General features: G+C 30.9%; 1 pseudogene; it reads right to left on the reverse strand.

Moving 5' to 3' along the window:
* Nucleotides 1–14,561: 14,561 nt before the first annotated feature.
* On the reverse strand, nucleotides 14,562–14,660 carry LOC145621669 (small nucleolar RNA R71; annotated as a pseudogene).
* Between the last annotated feature and the right edge of the window lie 494 nt (nucleotides 14,661–15,154).

A 15,154-nucleotide genomic window follows, 5' to 3' on the forward strand; every position in this document is an offset into this window, starting at 1 on the left:
TTTGACTTTCATTTGACTTAATAAGCATTGTGGAATGCAATTGACTTTCATTTGATTCAAAAAGCTTTGTTTGAATGTGTTTGACTTTCATTTGACTCAATTAGCTTTGTTGAATGTGTTTAACTTTCATTTGACTCAATTAGCATTGTGGAATGCAATTGAATTTCATTTGATTCAAAAAGCTTTGTTTGAATGTATTTGACTTTCATTTGATTCTAAAAGCTTTGTTGAAAGTGTTTGACTTTCATTTGGCTCAATTAGCTTTGTTTAATGCATTTGACTTTCATTTGATTCAAAAAGCTTTGTTTGAATGTGTTTGACTTTCATTTGACTCATTTAACTTTGTTGAATGTGTTTGACTTTCATTTGACTCAATTAGCTTTGTTGAATGCATTTGATTTTCATTTATTCAAAAAGCTTTGTTAGAATGTGTTTGACTTTCATTTGACTCAATTAGCTTTGTTGAATGTATTTGACTTTCATTTGACTAAATTACCATTGTGGAATGCAATTGACTTTCATTTGATTCAAAAATTTTTGTTTGAATGTATTTGACTTTCATTCGATTCTAAATGTTTTGTTGAAAGTGTTTGACTTTTATATGACTCAATTAGCTTTGTTAAATGCATTTGACTTTCATTTGATTCAACAAGCTTTGTTTGAATGTGTTTGACTTTCATTTGATTCAATTAGCTTTGTTGAATGTGTTTGACTTTCATTTGACTTAAGTAGCATTGTGGAATGAAATTGACTTCCATTTGATTTAAAAAGCTTTGTTTGAATGTATTTGACTTTCATTTGATGCTAAAAGCTTTGTTGAAAGTGTTTGACTTTCATTTGACTAAATTAGCTTTGTTGACTGCATTTGACTTTCATTTGATTCAAAAAGCTTTTTTTGAATGTGTTTGACTTTTATTTGATTTAATTAGCTTTGTTGAATGTGTTTGACTTTCATTTGACTCAATTAGCATTGTTGAATGCAATTGACTTTCATTGGTTCAAAAAGCTTTGTTAGAATGTGTTTGACTTTCATTTGACTCAATTAGTTTTGTTGAATTTGTTTGACTTTCATTTGACTCAATTAGCATTATGGAATACAATTGACTTTCATTTGATTAAAAAAAGCTTTGTTTGAATGTATTTGACTTTTATTAGATTCTAAAAGCTTTGTTGAAAGTGTTTGACTTTCATTTGACTCAATTAGCTTTGTGAAATGCATTTGACTTTCATTTGATTCAAAAAGCATTGTTTGAATGTGTTTGAGTTTCATTTGATTCAAAAACTTAGTTGAAAGTGTTTGACTTTCATTTGACTCAATTAGCTTTGTTTAATGTGTTTGACTTTCATTTGACTTAATTAGCATTGTGGAATGCAATTGACTTTCATTTGATTCAAAAAGCTTTGTTTGAATGTATTTAACTTTAATTTGATTCTAAAAGCTTTGTTGAAAGTGTTTGACTTTCATTTGACCCAAATATCTTTGTTTAATGCATTTAACTTTTATTTGATTCAAAAAGCTTTGTTAGAATGTTTTTGACTTTCATTTGACTCAATTAGCTTTGTTGAATGTGTTTGACTTTCATTTGACTCAATTAGCTTTGTTGAATGCATTTGACTTTCATTGATTAAAAAAGCTTTGTTAGAATGTGTTTGACTTTCATTTGACTTAATTAGTTTTGTTGAATGTGTTTAAATTTCATTTGACTAAATTACGATTATGGAATGCAATTGACTTTCATTTGATTTAAAAAGCTTTGTTTGAATGTAGTTGAATTTCATTTGATTCAATTAGCTTTGTTGAATGTGTTTAACTTTCATTTGACTCAATTAGCATTGTGGAATGCAATTGACTTTCATTTGATTCAAAAAGCTTTGTGTGAATGTGTTTGACTTTCATTTGATTCGAAAAGCATTGTTGAAAGTGTTTGACTTTCATTTGACTCAATTAGCTTTGTTGAATGCATTTGGCTTTCATTTGATTCAAAAACCTTTGTTTGAATGTGTTTGACTTTCATTTGACTCAATTAGCTTTGTTGAATGTGTTTGACTTTCATTTGACTTAATTAGCATTGTGGAATGCAATTGACTTTCATTTGATTCAAAAAGCTTTGTTTGAATGTGTTTGACTTTCATTTGACTCAATTAGCTTTGTTGAATGTGTTTAACTTTCATTTGACTCAATTAGCATTGTGGAATGCAATTGACTTTCATTTGATTCAAAAAGCTTTGTTTAAATGTATTTGACTTTCATTTGATTCTAAAAGCTTTGTTGAAAGTGTTTGACTTTCATTTGAGTCAATTAGCTTTGTTGAAAGTGTTTGACTTTCATTTGACTCAATTAGCTTTGTTGAATGCATTTGACTTTCATTTGAATCAAAAAGCATTGTTTGAATGTGTTTGACTTTCATTTGAATCAATTATCTTTGTTGAATGTGTTTAACTTTCATTTGACTCAATTAGCATTGTGGAATGCAATTGAGTTTCATTTGATTCAAAAAGCTTTGTTTGAATGTATTTAACTTTCATTTGATTCTAAAAGCTTTGTTGAAAGTTTTTCACTTTCATTTGACTCAATTAGCTTTGTTTAATGCATTTGACTTTCATTTGAATCAAAAAGCTTTGTTTGAATGTGTTTGACTTTCATTTGACTCAATTAGCTTTGTTGAATGTGTTTGACTTTCATTTGACTCAATTAGCATTGTGGAATGCAATTGACTTTCATTTGATTCAATAAGCTTTGTTTGAATGTATATGACTTTCATTTGACTCAATTAGCATTGTTGAATGTGTTTGACTTTCATTTGACTCAATTAGCATTGTTGAATGCATTTGACATTCATTGATTCAAAAAGCTTTGTTAGAATGTGTTTGACTTTCATTTGACTCAATTAGTTTTGTTGAATGTGTTTGACTTTCATTTGACTCAATTAGCATTATGGAATGCAATTGACTTTCATTTGATTCAAAAAGATTTGTTTTAATGTATTTGACTTTTATTAGATTGTAAAAGCTTTGTTGAAAGTGTTTGACTTTCATTTGACTCAATTAGCTTTGTTAAATGCAATTGACTTTCATTTGATTCAAAAAGCATTGTTTGAATGTGTTTGAGTTTCATTTGATTCAAAAACTTTGTTGAAAGTGTTTGACTTTAATTTGACTCAATTAGCTTTATTGTATGTGTTTGACTTTCATTTGACTCAATTAGCATTGTGGAATGCAATTGACTTTCATTTGATTTAAAAAGCTTTGTTTGAATGTATTTGACTTTCATTTGATTCTAAAAGCTTTGTTGAAAGTGTTTGACTTTCATTTGACTCAATTATCTTTGTTTAATGCATTTCACTTTTGTTTGATTCAAAAAGCTTTGTTAGAATGTGTTTGACTTTCATTTGACTCAATTAGCTTTGTTGAATGTGTTTGACTTTCATTTGACTCAATTAGCTTTGTTGAATGCATTTGACTTTCATTAATTCAAAAAGCTTTGTTAGAATGTGTTTGACTTTCATTTGAATCTAAAAGCTTTGTAAAAAGTGTTTGACTTTCATTTGACTCAATTAGCTTTGTTGAATGCATTTGGCTTTCATTTGATTCAAAAAGCTTTGTTTGAATGTGTTTGACTTTCATTTGACTCAATTAGCTTTGTTGAATGTGTTTGACTTTCATTTGACTTAATAAGCATTGTGGAATGCAATTGACTTTCATTTGATTCAAAAAGCTTTGTTTGAATGTGTTTGACTTTCATTTGACTCAATTAGCTTTGTTGAATGTGTTTAACTTTCATTTGACTCAATTAGCATTGTGGAATGCAATTGAATTTCATTTGATTCAAAAAGCTTTGTTTGAATGTATTTGACTTTCATTTGATTCTAAAAGCTTTGTTGAAAGTGTTTGACTTTCATTTGGCTCAATTAGCTTTGTTTAATGCATTTGACTTTCATTTGATTCAAAAAGCTTTGTTTGAATGTGTTTGACTTTCATTTGACTCATTTAACTTTGTTGAATGTGTTTGACTTTCATTTGACTCAATTAGCTTTGTTGAATGCATTTGACTTTCATTTATTCAAAAAGCTTTGTTAGAATGTGTTTGACTTTCATTTGACTCAATTAGCTTTGTTGAATGTATTTGACTTTCATTTGACTAAATTACCATTGTGGAATGCAATTGACTTTCATTTGATTCAAAAATTTTTGTTTGAATGTATTTGACTTTCATTCGATTCTAAATGTTTTGTTGAAAGTGTTTGACTTTTATATGACTTAATTAGCTTTGTTAAATGCATTTGACTTTCATTTGATTCAACAAGCTTTGTTTGAATGTGTTTGACTTTCATTTGATTCAATTAGCTTTGTTGAATGTGTTTGACTTTCATTTGACTTAAGTAGCATTGTGGAATGAAATTGACTTCCATTTGATTTAAAAAGCTTTGTTTGAATGTATTTGACTTTCATTTGATGCTAAAAGCTTTGTTGAAAGTGTTTGACTTTCATTTGACTAAATTAGCTTTGTTGACTGCATTTGACTTTCATTTGATTCAAAAAGCTTTTTTTGAATGTGTTTGACTTTTATTTGGTTTAATTAGCTTTGTTGAATGTGTTTGACTTTCATTTGACTCAATTAGCATTGTTGAATGCAATTGACTTTCATTGGTTCAAAAAGCTTTGTTAGAATGTGTTTGACTTTCATTTGACTCAATTAGTTTTGTTGAATTTGTTTGACTTTCATTTGACTCAATTAGCATTATGGAATGCAATTGACTTTCATTTGATTAAAAAAAGCTTTGTTTGAATGTATTTGACTTTTATTAGATTCTAAAAGCTTTGTTGAAAGTGTTTGACTTTCATTTGACTCAATTAGCTTTGTGAAATGCATTTGACTTTCATTTGATTCAAAAAGCATTGTTTGAATGTGTTTGAGTTTCATTTGATTCAAAAACTTAGTTGAAAGTGTTTGACTTTCATTTGACTCAATTAGCTTTGTTGAATGTGTTTGACTTTCATTTGACTCAATTAGCATTGTGGAATGCAATTGACTTTCATTTAATTCAAAAAGCTTTGTTTGAATGTATTTAACTTTAATTTGATTCTAAAAGCTTTGTTGAAAGTGTTTGACTTTCATTTGACCCAAATATCTTTGTTTAATGCATTTAACTTTTATTTGATTCAAAAAGCTTTGTTAGAATGTTTTTGACTTTCATTTGACTCAATTAGCTTTGTTGAATGTGTTTGACTTTCATTTGACTCAATTAGCTTTGTTGAATGCATTTGACTTTCATTGATTAAAAAAGCTTTGTTAGAATGTGTTTGACTTTCATTTGACTTAATTAGTTTTGTTGAATGTGTTTAAATTTCATTTGACTAAATTACGATTATGGAATGCAATTGACTTTCATTTGATTTAAAAAGCTTTGTTTGAATGTAGTTGAATTTCATTTGATTCAATTAGCTTTGTTGAATGTGTTTAACTTTCATTTGACTCAATTAGCATTGTGGAATGCAATTGACTTTCATTTGATTCAAAAAGCTTTGTGTGAATGTGTTTGACTTTCATTTGATTCGAAAAGCATTGTTGAAAGTGTTTGACTTTCATTTGACTCAATTAGCTTTGTTGAATGCATTTGGCTTTCATTTGATTCAAAAACCTTTGTTTGAATGTGTTTGACTTTCATTTGACTCAATTAGCTTTGTTGAATGTGTTTGACTTTCATTTGACTTAATTAGCATTGTGGAATGCAATTGACTTTCATTTGATTCAAAAAGCTTTGTTTGAATGTGTTTGACTTTCATTTGACTCAATTAGCTTTGTTGAATGTGTTTAACTTTCATTTGACTCAATTAGCATTGTGGAATGCAATTGACTTTCATTTGATTCAAAAAGCTTTGTTTAAATGTATTTGACTTTCATTTGATTCTAAAAGCTTTGTTGAAAGTGTTTGACTTTCATTTGAGTCAATTAGCTTTGTTGAAAGTGTTTGACTTTCATTTGACTCAATTAGCTTTGTTGAATGCATTTGACTTTCATTTGAATCAAAAAGCATTGTTTGAATGTGTTTGACTTTCATTTGAATCAATTATCTTTGTTGAATGTGTTTAACTTTCATTTGACTCAATTAGCATTGTGGAATGCAATTGAGTTTCATTTGATTCAAAAAGCTTTGTTTGAATGTATTTAACTTTCATTTGATTCTAAAAGCTTTGTTGAAAGTTTTTCACTTTCATTTGACTCAATTAGCTTTGTTTAATGCATTTGACTTTCATTTGAATCAAAAAGCTTTGTTTGAATGTGTTTGACTTTCATTTGACTCAATTAGCTTTGTTGAATGTGTTTGACTTTCATTTGACTCAATTAGCATTGTGGAATGCAATTGACTTTCATTTGATTCAATAAGCTTTGTTTGAATGTATATGACTTTCATTTGACTCAATTAGCATTGTTGAATGTGTTTGACTTTCATTTGACTCAATTATCATTGTGGAATGCAATTGACTTTCATTTGATTCAAAAAGCTTTGTTTGAATGTGTTTGACTTTCATTTGATTCTAAAAGCTTTGTTGAAAGTGTTTGACTTTCATTTGACTCAATTAGCTTTGTTGAATGCATTTGACTTTCATTGATTCAGAAAGCTATGCTAGAATGTGTATGACTTTCATTTGACTCAATTAGCTTTGTTGAATGTGTTTGACTTTCAATTGACTCAATTACCATTGTGGAATCCAATTGACTTTCATTTGATTCAAAAGGATTTGTTTGAATGTGTTTGACTTTCATTTGACTCAATTTGCTTTCTTGAATGCCTTTGACTTTTATTGATTCAAAAAGCTTTGTTAGAATGTGTTTGACTTTCATTCGACTCAATTAGCTTTGTTGAAAGTGTTTAACTTTCATTTGACTCAATTAGCATTGTGAAATGCAATTCACTTTCATTTAATTCAAAAAGCTTTGTTTGAATGTATTTGACTTTCATTTGATTCTAAAAGCTTTGTTGAAAGTGTTTGACTTTCATTTGGCTCAATTAGCTTTGTTGAATGCATTTGACTTTCATTTGAATCATAAAGCTTTGTTTGAATGTATTTGACTTTCATTTGACTCAAATAGCTTTGTTGAATGCGTTTGACTTTCATTTGACTCAATTAGCATTGTGGACTGCAATTGACTTTCATTTGATTCAAAAAGCTTTTTTGAATGTATTTGACTTTCATTTGATTGTAAAAGCTTTGTTGAAAGTGTTTGAATTTCATTTGACTCAATTAGCTTTGTTGAATGCATTTGGCTTTCATTTTATTCAAAAAGCTTTGTTTGAATGTGTTTGACTTACATTTGACTCAATAAGCTTTGTTAAATGTGTTTGACTTTCATTTGACTCAATTAGCATTCATTAATGTGTTTGACTTTCTTTTGACTCAATTAGCATTGTGGAATGCAATTGACTTTCATTTGATTCAAAAAGCTTTGTTTGAATGTATTTGACTTTCATTTGATTCTAAAACCTTTGTTGAAAGTGTTTGACTTTCATTTGAATCAATTAGCTTTGTAGAATGCATTTTACTTTCAATGGTTAAAAAGCTTTGTTGAATGTGTTTGACTTTCAATTGACTTAATTACCATTGTGGAATCCAATTGAGTTTCGTTTGATTCAAAAGGCTTTATTTGAATGTGTTTGACTTTCATTTGACTCAATTTGCTTTGTTGATGCCTTTGACTTTCATTGATTCAAAAAGCTTTGTTAGAATGTGTTTGACTTTCATTCGACTCAATTAGCTTTGTTGAAAGTGTTTAACTTTCGTTTGACTCAATTAGCATTGTGAAATGCAATTCACTTTCATTTAATTCAAAAAGCTTTGTTTGAATGTATTTGACTTTCATTTGATTCTAAAAGCTTTGTTGAAAGTGTTTGACTTTCATTTGGCTCAATTAGCTTTGTTGAATGCATTTGACTTTCATTTGAATCATAAAGCTTTGTTTGAATGTATTTGACTTTCATTTGACTCAATTAGCTTTGTTGAATGCGTTTGACTTTCATTTGACTCAATTAGCATTGTGGACTGCAATTGACTTTCGTTTGATTCAAAAAGCTTTGTTTGAATGTATTTGACTTTCATTTGATTGTAAAAGCTTTGTTGAAAGTGTTTGAATTTCATTTGACTCAATTAGCTTTGTTGAATGCATTTGGCTTTCATTTTATTCAAAAAGCTTTGTTTGAATGTGTTTGACTTTCATTTGACTTAAATAGCATTGTGGAATGCAATTGACTTTCATTTGATTCAAAAAGCTTTGTTTGAATGTGTTTGACTTTCATTTGACTCAATTCGCATTCATTAATGTGTTGACTTTCTTTTGACTCAATTAGCATTGTGGAATGCAATTGACTTTCATTTGATTCAAAAAGCTTTGTTTGAATGTATTTGACTTTCATTTGATTCTAAAACCTTTGTTGAAAGTGTTTGACTTTCATTTGAATCAATTAGCTTTGTAGAATGCATTTTACTTTCATTTGTTAAAAAGCTTTGTTTGAATGTGTTTGACTTTCATTTGACTCAATTAGCTTTGTTGAAAGTGTTTGACTTCCATCTGACTCAATTAGCTTTGTTGAATGCATTTTACTTTCATTTGAATCAAAAAGCATTGTTTGAATGTGTTTGACTTTCATTTGACTCAATTAGCTTTGTTGAATGTTTTTTCATTTGACTCAATTAGCATTGTGGAATGCAATTGACTTTCATTTTATTCAAAAAGCTTTGTTTGAATGTATTTGAGTTTCATTTGATTCTAAAAGCTTTGTTGAAAGTGTTTGACTTTCATTTGACTCAATTAGCTTTGTTGAATGCTTTTGACTTTCATTGATTCAGAAAGCTTTGTTAGAATGTGTTTCACTTTCATTTGACTCAATTAGCTTTGTTGAATGTGTTTGACTTTCATTTTATTCAAAAAGCTTTGTTTGAATGTGTTTGACTTACATTTGACTCAATAAAGCTTTGTTAAATGTGTTTGACTTTCATTTGACTCAACTAGCGTTGTGGACTGCAATTGACTTTCATTTGATTCAAAAAGCTTTGTTTGAATGTATTTGACTTTCATTTGATTGTAAAAGCTTTGTTGAAAGTGTTTGAATTTCATTTGACTCAATTAGCTTTGTTGAATGCATTTGGCTTTCATTTTATTCAAAAAGCTTTGTTTGAATGTGTTTGACTTACATTTGACTCAATAAGCTTTGTTGAATGAGTTTGACTTTCATTTGACTTAATTAGCATTGTGGAATGCAATTGACTTTCATTTGATTCAAAAAGCTTTGTTTGAATGTGTTTGACTTTCATTTGACTCAATTAGCATTCATTAATGTGTTTGACTTTCTTTTGACTCAATTAGCATTGTGTAATGCAATTGACTTTCATTTGATTCAAAAAGCTTTGTTTGAATGTATTTGACTTTTATTTGATTCTAAAACGTTTGTTGAAAGTGTTTGACTTTCATTTGAATCAATTAGCTTTTTAGAATGCATTTGACTTTCATTTGACTCAATTAGCTTTGTTGAAAGTGTTTGACTTTCATTTGACTCAATTAGCTTTGTTGAATGCATTTTACTTTCATTTGAATCAAAAAGCATTGTTTGAATGTGTTTGAATTTCATTTGACTCAATTAGCTTTGTTGAATGTGTTTGATTTTAATTTGACTCAATTAGCATTGTGGAATGCAATTGACTTTCATTTGATTCAAAAAGCTTTGTTTGAATGTATTTGAGTTTCATTTGATTCTAAATGCTTTGTTGAAAGTGTTTGACTTTCATTTGACTCAATTAGCTTTGTTGAATGCATTTGACTTTCATTGATTCAGAAAGCTTTGTTAGAATGTGTTTGACTTTCATTTGACTCAATTAGCTTTGTTGAATGTGTTTGACTTTCATTTGACTCAATTAGAATTGTGGAATGCAATTGACTTTCATTTGATTCAAAAAGCTTTGTGTGAATGTATTTGACTTTCAATTGATTGTAAAAGCTTTGTTGAATGTGTTTAAATTTCATTTGACTCAATTAGCTTTGTTGAATGCATTTAACTTTCATTGATTCAGAAAGCTTTGTTAGAATGTGTTTGACTTTCATTTGACTCAATTAGCTTTGTTGAATGTGTTTGACTTTCATTTGACTCAATTAGCATTGGGGAATGCAATTGACTTTCATTTGATTCAAAAAGCTTTGTTTGAATGTATTTGAGTTTCATTTGATTCTAAAAGCTTTGTTGAAAGTGTTTGACTTTCATTTAACTCAATTAGCTTTGTTGAATGCATTTGACTTTCATTGATTCAGAAAGCTTTGCTAGAATGTGTATGACTTTCATTTGACTCAATTAGCTTTGTTGAATGTGTTTGACTTTCAATTGACTCAATTACCATTGTGGAATCCAATTGACTTTCATTTGATTCAAAAGGATTTGTTTGAATGTGTTTGACTTTCATTTGACTCAATTTGCTTTCTTGAATGCCTTTGACTTTTATTGATTCAAAAAGCTTTGTTAGAATGTGTTTGACTTTCATTCGACTCAATTAGCTTTGTTGAAAGTGTTTAACTTTCATTTGACTCAATTAGCATTGTGAAATGCAATTCACTTTCATTTAATTCAAAAAGTTTTGTTTGAATTTATTTGACTTTCATTTGATTCTAAAAGCTTTGTTGAAAGTGTTTGACTTTCATTTGGCTCAATTAGCTTTGTTGAATGCATTTGACTTTCATTTGAATCATAAAGCTTTGTTTGAATGTATTTGACTTTCATTTGACTCAATTAGCTTTGTTGAATGCGTTTGACTTTCATTTGACTCAATTAGCATTGTGGACTGCAATTGACTTTCATTTGATTCAAAAAGCTTTGTTTGAATGTATTTGACTTTCATTTGATTGTAAAAGCTTTGTTGAAAGTGTTTGAATTTCATTTGACTCAATTAGCTTTGTTGAATGCATTTAGCTTTCATTTTATTCAAAAAGCTTTGTTTGAATGTGTTTGACTTTCATTTGACTTAAATAGCATTGTGGAATGCAATTGACTTTCATTTGATTCAAAAAGCTTTGTTTGAATGTGTTTGACTTTCATTTGACTCAATTCGCATTCATTAATGTGTTGACTTTCTTTTGACTCAATTAGCATTGTGGAATGCAATTGACTTTCATTTGATTCAAAAAGCTTTGTTAGAATGTATTTGACTTTCATTTGATTCTAAAACCTTTGTTGAAAGTGTTTGACTTTCATTTGAATCAATTAGCTTTGTAGAATGCATTTTACTTTCATTTGTTAAAAAGCTTTGTTTGAATGTGTTTGACTTTCATTTGACTCAATTAGCTTTGTTGAAAGTGTTTGACTTCCATCTGACTCAATTAGCTTTGTTGAATGCATTTTACTTTCATTTGAATCAAAAAGCATTGTTTGAATGTGTTTGACTTTCATTTGACTCAATTAGCTTTGTTGAATGTGTTTGACTTTCATTTGACTCAATTAGCATTGTGGAATGTAATTGACTTTCATTTGATTCAAAAAGCTTTGTTTGAATGTATATGACTTTCATTTGACTCAATTAGCTTTGTTGAATGTGTTTGACTTTCATTTGACTCAATTAGCATTGTGGAATGCAATTGACTTTCATTTGATTCAAAAAGCTTTGTTTGAATGTATTTGACTTTCATTTGATTTTAAAAGCTTTGTTGAAAGTGTTTGACTTTCATTTGACTCAATTAGCTTTGTTGAATGCATTTGACTTTCATTGATTCAGAAAGCTTTGCTAGAATGTGTATGACTTTCAATTGACTCAATTAGCTTTGTTGAAAGTGTTTGACTTTCAATTGACTCAATTACCATTGTGGAATCCAATTGACTTTCATTTGATTCAAAAGGCTTTGTTTGAATGTGTTTGACTTTCATTTGACTCAATTTGCTTTGTTGAATGCCTTTGACTTTCACTGATTCAAAAAGCTTTGTTAGAATGTGTTTGACTTTCATTCGACTCAATTAGCTTTGTTGAAAGTGTTTAACTTTCATTTGACTCAATTAGCATTGTGAAATGCAATTCACTTTCATTTAATTCAAAAGGCTTTGTTTGAATGTATTTGACTTTCATTTGATTCTAAAAGCTTTGTTGAAAGTGTTTGACTTTCATTTGGCTCAATTAGCTTTGTTGAATGCATTTGACTTTCATTTGAATCATAAAGCTTTGTTTGAATGTATTTGACTTTCATTTGACTCAATTAGCTTTGTTGAATGCGTTTGTGATGAGTGACATTTTTGGCACTCATTTGGTTCCTTTTTGGATGATTTTTATTTCATTTTATCTCTCTTTTCTTTAGTTTTCCTTAGTTTTATTCTTGTTTTCTTCATTTTATGCTTTTTGTAGTTATTTTCTCTTTTTCATGTCTTTTTCTAGTTTACTTGTTATTTTTCTCTTTTACTTGCTTTTTATCTTTTGTTTTTAGGTGGTAATTGATTGTCCAAGAATTCCCGAGCTTCCTCTCTACAAGTTTTTATTGCTTTTATGCCTAAAGAAGGTGCAAGAAGTTCCAAGTCAAAGGTGGATCCAAGGGGCAAGCTTCAAGGCTTTGTTTATGCCTTCCTCATGATGGTCTATACTCTTCAAGAAATTCAAGAAAGTTCCTGCCTACTTTGTCCTCCATCATCATCATCCTGGATGCGTGCACCACTTGAGCTAGGACGAAGAGAAGAAGGGGGAAAGACCCAGCAATGTGCGGGCGCACTAAGGGAGTGTGCGGCCGCACATTGGTCGTGTGCGGCCGCACACCAGGTGCGTGCGGGCGCACCAGTCTGGGTGTGTCCCGTGCGCGCCATTCTCTCTCCTCCGAGCGCCCGCACTTACGAGGGTCTATTTTTGGGCGTCATTACCGACCTCCTCTTTGTATATATAGTTATTTCTACCTATTTTTAGGAAGTAAGGTTTTAGATTGAATTGGATAGTTAGTTTTTTGGAGAATTTTAGAGAGAGAAACTCAAGAACTTAGAGAGAGAAACTAATGATTTTTGGTGATTGCTCAAGGATTCCTCATTGTATTTGATCTTTAGATCAAAGTTTTGTAAGGATCTTCTTCTTGATTTCAATACAAGTTTGATTTTAGTTGATTTCATTAGTTTTTCATGTTATTGATGATTGATTTGGTTATTGATTGAATTTTGATTGATTTTGATTGATTGTTGGTTTAATCTTTGATTTCAATTATGTTGATGATGAAATTGATGATTGTTGTAGTTTTGATCTTAATTCCTATGGCTAGTGAGTAGTTTCCTAGCTAGGGAAATGGTGAAGCATGTATGAATGATGGAATAGTGTAATTTGGGGATAATTGATGGAGTTGATGATATGATTAAATTTGGTTGATATTTCATGTGCATGTGTGTGATTAATTGAGGTTTGGCCATCTTTGATTAATACACTAGATTGCATTGTAAGCTTGCTATGATACGGACCATTGATTAGTAAACTTGCAATTTCACGATTGAGGTGCTTTGTGACGTTCCCTAGGTAGTGTTTAGCGTAGTTGACGCTAGTTAGACCTCTAGGTGAACCATCTTAGTATGCTCTTTTGGATACATGATGATTTTCCTTCATATCGCTTGACTTAGTCGGTTTAACCTCCCAAATTACCGTTTCCATTATGATTGCATGTGGATCCATTGCCCTAGTGTCTTAGATTGATTTCATATAAGTTTTGCATTACCTAGTTTAGCCTAAGTTCTACCTCAAACCCCTTCTTGACTTCGAAATAGCTTGATTTAGGCATCGTGCATTTGATCTCCATTCCCTTGGGTTCGACCTTGACTTACCACTACGCTAAATAGGGGTTAGTTAAGTTACAAATTTTGTTTGATAGGGTGGGGTGGTAGCCCAACGACCTATCGTTCTCCTTCCCATCAAAATGGCGCCGTTGCCGGGGAATCGTGCTTGAGTGCATGTTGTTGTTGAGTCTATTTCATTTTGATAAAATACAAAAAGATTTTGTTTCTTTAGGCTACACTTGTAGCCGTGCTACTAATATTTTTGTTTGAGTTTTGCATGCATAGAACCCGTGATCGTCCCCTTGTTCCCCTTGATCCGGAAATTGAGAGGACTCTTTCAAGAAGAAGAGTGGATAATAGATCCTTGGCTTATAGCTCTTCAAGTGAAGAAGAAATTCAAGAAGAGCAAGGAATGGGTGAAAATCCTAGAATAGCCTTGAAGGAGCTTGGAGTGCCCGGGGCATATAGGTTTGAGAGTGGAATAGCTCCACCTACTACCCCGGCAAATGACTTCGAAATCCGGCCGGCAATGATCACCTTGATTGAGAGAAGGCAATATAGTGGGGCTAAGAATGAGAGCCCATTGAACCATCTAAAAGAATTTGAAAAATATTGCAACACCATCAAAGTCAATGGGGTCTCTCAAGAATTCATCCGCCTCAAGTTGTTCCCTTTCTCTCTAATAGGAAGATCTTTGGAGTGGCTAGACAAAGAGGTGAAGCCCAACTCCTTGAGAACTTGGGATGATGTTACAAAGGCTTTCTTGTCCCGTTTCTATCCCCAAAAGAAGACGGCGGAGGCAAGAGCCTTGATTCAAGGGTTCAAGCAAAGGTCGAGTGAAAGCCTTTATGAAGCATGGGAGAGATTCAAGGAGTATCAAAGGGAGTGCCCTCACCACGGAATCCCCACATACCAAGTAATCCAAATCTTCAATGGCGGTTTAAGTCCCCAAGGCAAGTCATGCCTTGATGGAGGTGCCGGGGGCCCTATCATGAACAAAACCGAAGAAGAAGTTGTGGACATCATTGAGGACGTGGTGACATATTATAGGGATTGGCAAGATGGGGAGAGGGACTCTTCAAGCAAGCAATCTTCATTGTACTCGGTGGACCATCTAAATGCAATCAACAATCTTTCCTCCCAAATGACAAACTTAGGAAAGGAGGTCACCGCAATCAAAGCTAAGTTGGAGAGCACTTCTTCCTCTTCTCAAGCTTCTAATCTTCCCTCCCAATTTAAGGGGAGAGGTACTCCTTCTAACTCTCAACCCCCTCCCTCTTCACATAATATGCCTTTGGGTTGCTTGTTTTGTGATGCATGTGGATCGTATGATCATGACTCTAGTGTTTGTCCTAATGAATGTGTTGATGAATTTGACAACAATGAGTGTGAACATG

This window comes from Chenopodium album, chromosome 27 (assembly GCF_948465745.1).
Source record: "Chenopodium album chromosome 27, dcCheAlbu1.1, whole genome shotgun sequence".
NCBI lineage: Eukaryota > Viridiplantae > Streptophyta > Magnoliopsida > Caryophyllales > Amaranthaceae > Chenopodium > Chenopodium album.